Consider the following 12,060-nt stretch of genomic DNA (forward strand, 5'->3'; position numbering starts at 1 on the left):
GAACAAGCAGGTGGTTTTCCGCACGGACAACATGAGTGTGGTCCATGTGGTGAATCGTTTATCATCTGGCTCGGTTCCAGTATTGGCTTTGTTACGCCGGTTGGTTCTGCGTTGTTTGGAATTTAACATTTGGTTCCGAGCAATCCATGTTCCCGGAGTGTCTAATGTCATTGGCGACTCTCTTTCTCGCTTTCAGTGGGATCGTTTTCGGGAGGTCGCTCCAGGAGCCGAGGAAGCTGGTCTGGTATGTCCCACGTGCTTATGGACCCTCGATTTCGGAACCTAGCAAACCTGTTCAGGAGATCGCTGGCTCCCGCTTCGTGGTCTGCCTATCGGGCAGTTTGGGATCGGTGGCTGGTCTTTGCGGGAGAGTTCGGTTTGTACTCCTCTGAGGGTAGGTTGCTGTCTACTTTGGATTTCATGTCCTCCTTACGGCAGCGCGCAGCTTCGGTGTCATCGGTGGAACGCAGTTTAGAGGCTCTTTCTTTCCTGATGCGTTGTATGGGGTGGGAGGACCTTTCAAAAGAGTTCGTGGTCCAGAGGGTTCTTCGGGGATGGAGGAAAGAAAGGGTTCCTGATTGTAGACGGCCGGTGTCCGTCCACTTATTGGATGATCTATGTGGGGTTCTCTCTGCGGTGTGCTTCTCCCCCTTCGAGGCGCTGCTTTTCAGGGTGGCCTTTTCTCTGTGTTTTTACGCTGCGCTGTGGATAGGTGAGTTGGTGGCCACGTCGGCTAGGGCTCTGGCATCTCTTCGTAGGGGGGACGTTCGCATAGGGCAGAGTGGAGTGGAGGTTTTCATTCGGAAGTCCAAAACAGATCAGTTAGGTCGGGGGAGGTCAGTTAGCATTGGTGCTACTGGGGGTAGGTGGTGTCCTGTGGCGCTGGTAGGTCAATACACGCGCTTATGGCCGGAGGCTGCAGAGTCCTTCTTGCTTCACGCAGATGGGTCAGTCTTAACTCGGTCTCAGTTCTCCAGTGTTTTTAAGACTAGTTTGCGGGCTTTGGGCATAGAGGATAAGGGATATTCTCCCCACTCCTTCCGGATTGGTGCAGCAACTCAGGCGCGACAGGTAGGGTTGTCCGATGCTGCAATTCAGCGCATGGGTCAATGGGATTCTCGCAGGTTTCAACTGTATATACGTCCTCATCTGTTATAGTCTGTTGGTAGTTATGATGTGTTGTTTTCTTCACAGGTTCCCCCCGGTATGTTTGGATCATCGGTCACTCCTTTATTTATTGGGCGGCTAGGCGCGCTGAGCACAGACCATACGGCCGGAATCTAGGGCTCCCGCATGAGCAGGTTAAGGTTCGATGGTGGGGGATACGGGGTTTGGAGTGGCACCAAGTGTATCCGGAGTGCGTCGCGCTCCGGCGCTTCGTGACCGGGTCAGTGGTTCTGGTACTTCATGCCGGGGGGAATGACTTGGGACGGTGCCGAGCTGTGGATTTAATTTACGCGTGCAAGCACGACTTGGCCCGCTGTATGGCGCTTTTCAGCGAGGTCACACTGGTGTGGTCCGAAGTTATTCCTCGACCGGCTTGGGGGGCGCTGCCACACGCCAGGGCAGTGGAGCGCGGCAGGCGTCGTTTCAACATGACGATTTCTCGTTTTTTGCGTAGGCTGGGTGGCTTTGTGGCTCGTCATGTGGAGCTGGAAGGGAACAACGCAAACATAATGAGGGCTGATGGGGTCCACCTAAACGAAATTGGGCTGGATATATTTAATTTGGGATTACAGTCAGCCATTGAACAGGCACTGGCTTCGGGGGGACGCAGTCCTCTCCAGGGATAGGGGAGAGGCTGCGGTGGCAGTTTGTCCTTCGCCAGCAAGTGGAACTGAGAGCAGTGCCCGGACGGGCTTGGGGAGTCGCAGCCTGGTCTGGTTGAGGACGGACTTCAGGCTGAAGAGGCTCTGGAAGATTTGTTTTGTTAGCTGTCTGCTGGGAAAACCCAGCAGCTGACAGTTGGTTTAAATTATGCTGGCTTAATAATAAAAGCTGTGGCCGTTGCCCTTACCCACAATTTGGTTGTCTGTGTTTTATTGGGGGGAAGGGTAACGGAAGATAAAAAGGGAGAGGGTCAGCAGTCAAGGCCAACCCCCGGAGTGGATAAGGAGGGGGGAGCATGACTGCTGCCCGGAGAGGTTGCCATGGTGACAAAAATTGATACAATGTTTGGGATGAACTTGGACCGGGGTCACTGGGAAATACTTACCAGACCACTGGAGAGCACGCTGAGGGAACCTAGCAGTGCTGTTTCCCGCCCACCCTCCCTGGGTTGGTGTAAACACGGGATATGTTATGGTTATATGTGTTGTGTTTGGTGTGTTTTCTTTTCTGTTTCTTTTGTCACAGCTGCGGTTTGTCCTTCGCCAGCAAGTGGAACTGAGAGCAGTGCCCGGCACGGGCTTGGGGAGTCGCAGCCTGGTCTGGTTGAGGACGGACTTCAGGCTGAAGAGGCTCTGGAAGATTTGTTGTGTTAGCTGTCTGCTGGGAAAACCCAGCAGCTGACAGTTGGTTTAAATTATGCTGGCTTAATAATAAAAGCTGTGGCCGTTGCCCTTACCCACAATTTGGTTGTCTGTGTTTTATTGGGGGGAAGGGTAACGGAAGATAAAAAGGGAGAGGGTCAGCAGTCATGCACTTTAGTGTCCCTAATAAGAGCTTACGTGTCAGACATCTTTTTGACAAAGATTTTTTTATGGTCATTATGTACACAGTAAACAGTATATTGCTAAGAGGTAGAGGATAGTAGCAGAGTCTTTTCTCTATTCCTCAGACCCACAGGTGTGTACAAGGGTAAGTCAACGCATGGATTTTTTTATAAAATACATTACTTTATAGCACTGGAAAAGAGAAAAGGTAAGAAAAATCATTTTTAAAAGTCATTATTGTTGGGGACTGTTGGAACATACTCCTTGGTGATCACCAGACCTCTGTCATAGACTTGTGATGTAATTCCAGTAAAATACAAGTTTAGCAGGCTAAGATTGCCACAAGGCATATGTATGTATATGTGTTTGTAGTATCAGTTGGTTAATTACACGTAGCTAAGATACTGTCATCACTGTACTGACCAGGTGCAGGAATGTAAGAACTGGAATTACGCGTCCCTCTCCTTTGTATCAGATGAGCCACGTGGTTAGACCGGATGGATGAGTTTAGACTCTATTCATTAAATAGGTTAAGGGTATGTGTGGGTGTAGTTAATTGTGGGAGGAGCTACAGTGCTATATAAGGAATGTACTCTATGTATTCAGTACTCAGACTTTGCTGTATTTTGGTGACGCTAGTCCCTCTGAGTCCCGATCGGTGATCCAATAAAGAATCTCTTCCTTCCTGAAGAAACCTGTGTCCATCTCTCTGTGCTTGGCTTCCGTCAGTTTCTCCGGTATCATTTGGTGCATTGGCCGGGAAGCTCATCGTTCAACGGTAGCTGAGAGGCAGAGGCGTGAGACGGTCTATCTTTGCCCACGTTCTCTACGGCTGCACCCCTGAACTTCTGCGTGGACCTCCCTTCGTCTCGGCGCCACTGGTCTGTTGTCCAGGAGATCATCGGCCTCTACGTGAGAAGTGCTGGGGTGTCCCCGTCGATGAGTGTGAACTCAGGTTCAGGAACGAGGAGGTAAGATAACTGCTGTTTTAGACGGCAGGACCCGCTAGGGGTATACCGATTGTGCGGTAGGCCCAAAGGGGTTTTTGAATCTGTATCTGCCCCCTCTGTCGGAGGGAAGGAGCGAAGGCGCACCGCTCGATCGAACGCTCTTTAGTCAGACCGTTTGATTTGGTTAGTCAGGCGGGGTCCTGGTGTAAGATAGCCCTAGCCGGACACCGGTGTCTTGTCTAGACTAGCGTTCTAGGGTGTATATTACGTTCGCTAGGTCGGAGGGACCGGGAGACTAAGCGGCGCCTGTGTAAATTCGGTTCGCTAGTTCTCATCCTATCTGGGCTAAGTGGGAAGGCGTGTAAATTTGGAACCCACTAGACTTTTGATAGTACGACTAAGAGGCGCCTGTGTAAATTCGGTTCTCTAGCTCGTTGTATAGTGCGACTAAGAGGCGTCTGTGTAAATTCGGTTCTCTAGCTCGCTATATATGTGGTGATTGGGCAGTGTGGCTAACCAAAACGGGTGTATATAGTTTTAGGTAGTCCATTCAAGGTACTGGCCAATAGTTTAGTTGGGAATTGTAAATGTGTTAACGATTGTTTTAGTAAAGTGTATATCTTGTTAGATAGCGCGAGCTCAGCCGTCTAGCGAGAGTGTTAATAGTGTGTTGCTGTATTATAGTGCACGGTACCATAACCCTGTATATTTACTGACATTATATAATAAGTACTAATCATTGTCGTCCATTGCATGTTTAACACCATAACCACTAATAATTGTATTGTGACCTTAACTTGTGCTTTGACCTATGCTAACCGTACTGTAACCGCTATTTGTAAAAGACGATGTTACTGGGGTGTGTTATAGACGGGTAATTCGTATATAGAGAATTATAGCGTGGGTGACTGTGTAGTTACGCCAAAGGGCATAATATTGATTATATAGTGACTGGTGTAGCAGCTGTGTGTGTACGGGAATTCCCTGAGTGTTTATTGTTATTGTGTACGTTTCACTTGGTAACCGTACCACGTGGTGCTGTTGCCAGAGGAAACGGGTGTGACTGTTGAATAGTACGCGTGTATAGTAATCGTTGTCGACGACGTTCCACTGTTAAATATGGGTGCGTCGCAGTCAACGATTCCGGATCCCTTAGGATGTATGGTTAAGAATTTTAAAAAGGGATTCAAAGTTTGTGATTTTGGGGTTAAGATGTCCCCTGTACGTTTGGTCACTTTGTGCACTAGGGAGTGGCCTACTTTGGTTGCGGCATGGCCGCCACGTGGCAGTTTGGATCCAACTCTGGTACAGCGCTTACACGTGGCTGTATCAGGTAGGCCTGAACTTTACGGCCAGTTTCCTTATATTGATTGTTGGAGACAGGCCGTAAATGACTCACCAAAATGGCTCCGGACATGCCACGAGGAACAGTGTCGCCTCATGGTAGCTAGGACTTGTTCGTCCACTAGGGCTGGTGTTAGGCCCATTTTGGACACGCCCCCTGAGTCCGAGATCCCTTTGCCGCCCCCTTACTTTCCGGTAAGAGGAAGTGACGCAAATACAGGAAGTCCTGTAACCCTTCCCTCATTACCCTCATCCACTTCCGCTTCCTCCTCCAGTACAGGATCCACCCCCCCTCGTACTAAATCTCCCCTTCCGGAACCAGAACCCACCCCCATTAGAAACGAATATCCTGATTTGGCGCCACTTCAGACTTCCGGTCAAGCTTCATCTAGCTCGGCCCGAAGTGTTCTATTCACTACCTTTTCCCAAAACCAACCTCCCACATCCCCATACCCTATATCTCCCCGACCGGAACCCATGACTGACGCTTCCCTACGTAGCCCCATCCAAACCCGACAGTTGACTGGTGCCCAACAATTAAAGCACTATCAGATGCCTCTTCGCTTAAATCCCGGGTCAGCTTATATCGATGCCGCAGGTCAAATGGCACACGCTGACCCTGTCTTCGTATATGTCCCTTTCACCACTACCGACCTTTTAAACTGGAAGACCCATAATTCCTCGTATACTGAGAAACCACAAGCCATGACTGATCTGTTCACCTCAATAGTACAGATGCATAATCCGACATGGGCTGATTGCCAGCAGTTACTAATGACTTTATTTAACAATGAGGAAAGGACAAGAATAAATCAAGCAGCCATTAAAGCATTAGAAGATAGAGCCCGTGCTTTGAACCAAGCTAATCCAGCAGCATGGGCCGCAACACATTATCCCAACACTGATCCCGATTGGAACGTAAATGGTGCTGATATGGTTCAACTCAGAGCCTATAGAGACGCTATAATTGCTGGCATGAAAGCCGGAGGAAAGAAGGCTATTAATATGTCAAAGACAGTTGAGGTGATTCAGAAAAGCGATGAAGCGCCCAGTGTCTTTTATGACCGATTATTGGAGGCGTACCGCTTGTACACCCCCTTTAATCCGGAAGACGCAGACAATTCCCGAATGGTTAACTCCGCCTTTGTCAGCCAAGCTTACGGAGATATTAAGCGCAAGCTACAAAAGTTAGAAGGGTTTGCAGGTATGTCAATCTCCCAACTAATGGAGGTAGCTAATAAGGTGTATATGAATAGGGAAACAGAAAGCAAGAAAGAGGAGGAGCGCAAGATGCGTAAAAAGGCTGATATGCTAGCGGTAGCGATCGCAGGCGTAGATAAACGGGGCCCAGATAGAGGCAATAATAGATGGAGTAGGGAGCCTTTGAGTAGGGATCAGTGTGCGTATTGCAAGGAAGAAGGGCATTGGAGGAACGAATGTCCGCAAAGAGAGCAGTACGAGAGAGACCAACCCAGGGCAGGCTACGGAAACTTTAGAGGCAGAGCGAGAGGTAGAGGAGGTCCCGGAGGGAGTAATGGTTATAGAGGGAGTAATGGGAACAGAGGAAGTGTTAGGGAAGACAGATATATTCCAGCAGCGCAAAGGTCCCGCGATAGAGAAGGTAGGGACTTCGTAGGATTGGCTGACACGGTCATGGAGGACTATTGATACCGACCGGGCTCCATCCCCCTTGGTCGAGCGGAGCCTATGGTCGATGTATCAATAGGGGGGAAAAGGAGTGCGTTCATGATCGACACTGGTGCTGAACATTCAGTGGTGACTAATCTAGTTGCTCCTCCATCTGGAAGGACTATTACTGTGATAGGAGCAACTGGAAGAAGTGCTGAAAAACCGGTTCTTAAAAGTCGACTCTGTACATTGGGAGGCCACGTAGTAAAACACCAATTCCTTTATATGCCTGAATGTCCAGTCCAATTGCTGGGACGTGATATGCTATCCAAATTACAAGCGCAGATTACGTTCCTACCAGATGGAACAACATCTTTAAAGTTTAATGGACCTTCAGGTATTATGACTTTATCCGTACCAAAGGAAGAAGAGTGGCGACTTTATACAGTGTTGACTAGCCAAAACCCTAGGAGTGATGAGACATTGTTTAACATACCAGGAGTTTGGGCAGAGAACAACCCACCAGGACTGGCCCGCAATATTCCACCAATAAAAATTGAACTGAAACATGGGGTTTATCCAGTGAGCCTAAGACAATATCACATTCCGCAGAAGGCTAAGAAGAACATCCAATCCTATCTGGATAAGTTCATACGGTATGGTATCCTAAAATTCTGTACTTCCCCCTGGAACACCCCATTGCTGCCTGTTCAAAAGCCCGGCACAGATGAGTATCGACCTGTGCAGGACTTAAGAGCAGTCAATGATGCGGTTGTTAGCATACATCCAGTTGTACCCAATCCATATAACCTGCTTGCTTTAATTCCGGGCGGGGCTACTTACTTCACAGTCTTAGATCTCAAAGATGCCTTCTTTTGCCTCCGAATTGCCGCAGAAAGTCAATGTATTTTCGCTTTCCAATGGGAGAACGCTGTAACGGGCTCAAAACGCCAAATGACTTGGACAAGACTGCCCCAAGGGTTTAAAAATTCACCTACCCTATTTGGTTCAGCCCTAAGTCAAGATCTATTGGATTTCGAGTCCATCCCAGGAGAGTGTGTATTGTTACAATATGTAGATGACTTGTTGATAGCAGCAGTTACAAAAGAAATCTGTCAGCAAGCAACGCACGATCTACTACACATTCTCTGGAAGGCAGGATACAAGGTGTCTAGAAAGAAGGCTCAGTTGTGTTTGCCAACTGTCAAGTATCTGGGGTTCCATATCTCTGAAGGTCAAAGAATTATGGGGCCAGAGAGAAAAGAAGCTGTCTGCCAAATACCAATACCCAAGAATAGAAGACAAGTGCGAGAATTCTTGGGGGCAGCAGGCTTCTGTAGGATATGGATTCCCAGTTATGCGATACTAGCAAAACCTCTGTACGCAGCTATCAAAGGTACAGAGCACGACCCCTTCTTATGGACCCAAGAACAGCAAACGGCATTTGAAGATGTGAAGAAGGCTTTGATGAGTGCCCCAGCATTAGGTCTACCTGATCACACACGACCATTCTACTTATATGTACACGAGCAAAGAAGAATGGCTGTGGGAGTATTGACACAGTACTTGGGATCATGGCAAAGACCTGTTGCCTACATGTCTAAGCAACTGGATGCAGTGGCCAGCGGACTTCCACCTTGTCTAAGAGCCGTAGCTGCAGCCGCCCTGCTAGTAGCTGAAGCCGATAAACTCACTCTGGGTCAAGAACTTTATGTACAAGTCCCACATGCAGTACAGACGTTGTTGGATTACAAAGGAAATCATTGGTTTAGTAACAGCCGTATGACCAAGTATCAAGCAATGTTGTGTGAAAACCCAAGAGTGCATTTAGAGACTGTAAACACCTTAAATCCAGCTACCCTTTTGCCACAACCTACTGAAAGTCAACATGATTGTTTGGAAGTAATGGATGAAGTATTCTCAAGTAGACCAGATCTTCGTGATTTTCCCATCCAGAACCCCGATGTTCAATATTACACCGACGGCAGTAGTTATGTGAAAGAAGGGATCCGCTATGCAGGATATGCAGTAACAACCATAGACAAGGTGATAGAAGCTCGGCCACTGGCGAAAGGAACATCAGCACAAAAGGCAGAATTGATAGCACTGACACGAGCGTTACAATTGGCTGAAGGTTTAAGAGTAAATATCTATACGGACTCTAAGTATGCGTTTTTAACCACTCATGCCCACGGAGCTTTGTATAAAGAAAGAGGACTACTGAATTCAGAAGGCAAAGAAATCAAGTACGCAGCTGAAATCCTACAACTATTGGAAGCAGTGTGGGAGCCGAAAGAAGTCGGTATTATTCATTGTCGAGCACATCTGAGAGGTGATGGTGATGTAACCAAGGGAAATCGGATGGCAGATAGTGCAGCTAAGCGTGCTGCTGAATCAGGAAGACAGGAGTATGTGGGGCATATAGCTGCTCTTATACCAACTCCACTGTCCCAATGGACTCCAGTTTATACAGCTCAAGAAGAGGAGTGGTTAAAGACTGAACCGGGAAAGTATCTGGAGAACAAGTGGTATCAGCTAGAAGATGGAAGAATAGTTATACCAGCATCGCTAGCGGTAGAAATTGTCCAAAATTATCACAACGGGACACATTCTGGGAGAGACAGTACTGAAGAATCTCTTAGAAAACATTTCTACATACCAAGATTGTCCAACTTGACTCAGGCCATTGTACGTAGATGTGTAACGTGTGCTAAGAATAATGCAAGACAAGGACCAGTAAAGCCACCAGGAGTTAGTTTATGGGGGGACTCCCCATGTCCGATCTACAAATAGACTTTACAGTGATGCCTAAATCGGGTGGACATCGTTACCGGCTGGTAATTGTGTGCACCTATTCAGGCTGGGTAGAAGCATGTCCTACTCGTACAGAGAAAGCAGGAGAAGTTGTGAGATTCCTGCTACGAGAAATAATACCCCGATATGGACTACCCTGTTCTATAGGATCGGACAATGGTCCAGCTTTTGTTCACCAGTGCCTACAACAACTGACTCATATGCTTGGTATAAAGTGGAGGCTTCATACTGCATATAGACCCCAGAGTTCTGGTAAGGTAGAGAGAATGAATAGAACTATAAAGAACCAGTTGGCTAAAATGTGTCAGGAAACCCAACTTAAGTGGAACGTTCTCTTACCCATAGCTTTATTGCGAATCCGCAGTACCCCTACCAGAAGGATGGGCCTCTCTCCTTTTGAAATCATGTATGGGCGACCACCTCCCGTACTTGGTAACTTAAGGGGGGACTTGAGTCAGTTGGGAGAAGGAATTACTCGGCAGCAGGTTGTAGAGTTGGGTAAAACTATGGAGGAGGTACAGAAATGGGTACAAGATAGATTACCTGTGAATATTTATCCCCCTGTTCAAAGTTACCATCCAGGAGACCAAGTGTGGATTAAAGAGTGGAATACTGTACCGTTAGGGCCCAAGTGGAGAGGTCCTTATGTTGTTCTTTTGTCTACCCCTACAGCAATAAAAGTAGCAGAAGTGACTCCGTGGATACATCACTCCAGGGTTAAACCAGCAGCAGTCGATTCTTGGCAAGTTACAGCAGATCCAGAGAATCCCTGCAAGATCCGGTTAAAACGCACTACTCAGTCGGAGTAACGAGGAATTATTGTGGATTACAAATTTTATTGTTACAGGTGTGAGTGAGAAGGCCATAATAAAGCCTGTCCGCTTACCATCACATAGTGTATAAGCCAGGAAAGTCTCGAAGGGACACCTGTGAAGACGAGCAGAACTCCATTCCCTGCAGCCCCTCACATCCTGGAAGCTGAGGCGCCATCGCACGGACGAAGACTGAGGATGACGGCGAAAGATGTGCTTTTGATTGTGTTTATTTACATGTGTTTTTATATTCAGGAAGGTAGAGGTACCGACACTCCTAGCTGTGAGGTATGCATTAAGACTACGAGAACAGGTAACCATATTTCCCAAACCCTAATTTGGCATTCACAATACGAATGTAAAGGAGATGTATCGAGATGTAGATACTTAAATATAGATTATAGTGTGTGCCATTTAGGAGTAGGAGAACCTAAGTGCTTCAGTCCGGAGTATCAGCCTCGTACAATTTGGTTGACTCTCAGGAATGGAGATCCTCAGGGGACCCTAATTAATAAAACGGTGTTAGAATCCGTACATTCTTCGGGTGTTCTGCTATTTGATGCGTGTAAAGCGATATCGAGTGGTAGAAAGCCGTGGAATGTATGTGGGGATCTTAGATGGGAGAGGACGTATGGGTCTAACGATAAATATATTTGTCCCAGTAGCAAAAATAAATATGTGAGTCCTAGATGCCCAAATAGAGATTATAACTTTTGTCCATATTGGTCTTGTGTGGGGTGGGCAACTTGGGGACAGACAGTAGACAAAGACATGATAGTGACTAAGTTGCCGACTAGCCCTTATTGTAAGTCTATGGAATGCAACCCAGTCCATATACTCATTAATAACCCCGACAAGTTCTTAGATAAGTATGGAAATTTATTTGGGTTTCAAATATACGGGACGGGTTTAGATCCTGGGACATTATTGTTTATAGGAATAGAGACTGATACGGTATCCTCCCAGACTCATCAAGTATACCATTCCTTTTACGAAGAGATGAGTATAGATAATAAGATCCCCCATAATGCTAAAAACCTGTTCATCGATTTAGCTGAAAGTATTGCCGGTAGTCTTAATGTTACCAACTGCTATGTGTGTGGAGGTACTAACATGGGAGACCAATGGCCTTGGGAAGCAAAGGAGGTAATGTCCGGTTCTGAGGCAGTTGACCAATTAATATCTACACAAGCCGATTATCATATGAGTGTTAGAGGTAAATCTGAGTGGAGATTAAAGACCTCCATCATAGGTTATGTTTGCATAGCAAGGAAAGGAATAATGTATAATACTTCTGTAGGAGAATTAACTTGTCTAGGGCAAAAAGCTTATGATGATGATACAAAGAATACAACTTGGTGGTCGGCTTCAAATGTCTCAGAACCATCTAACCCGTTTGCTAGATATGCCAATTTAAAGGACGTGTGGTTTGATCTATCCATCACATCTACCTGGAGAGCCCCAGCAAATTTGTACTGGATCTGTGGTAAGAAAGCCTATTCGGAGCTGCCACAGGACTGGGAAGGGGCATGTGTGTTGGGTATGCTCAAACCATCCTTCTTCTTGTTACCGATTGAAACAGGTGAGACTTTAGGTGTTAAAGTGTATGATGTGAATCATAGGAAGAAAAGGGGACCCATAGAGATAGGCGCCTGGGAAGATGATGAATGGCCTCCCCAGCGTATTATAGATTACTATGGGCCAGCCACGTGGGCTGAGGATGGTACCTTTGGTTATAGAACCCCTATTTATATGCTCAACCGTATTATAAGATTACAGGCGGTGGTTGAGATTATCACAAATGAGACATCACAAGCGCTCAATCTTCTAGCGAAGCATAACACCAGGATGAGGACA

This window comes from Pelobates fuscus, chromosome 2 (assembly GCF_036172605.1).
Source record: "Pelobates fuscus isolate aPelFus1 chromosome 2, aPelFus1.pri, whole genome shotgun sequence".
In the NCBI taxonomy this organism is placed as follows: Eukaryota; Metazoa; Chordata; class Amphibia; order Anura; family Pelobatidae; genus Pelobates; species Pelobates fuscus.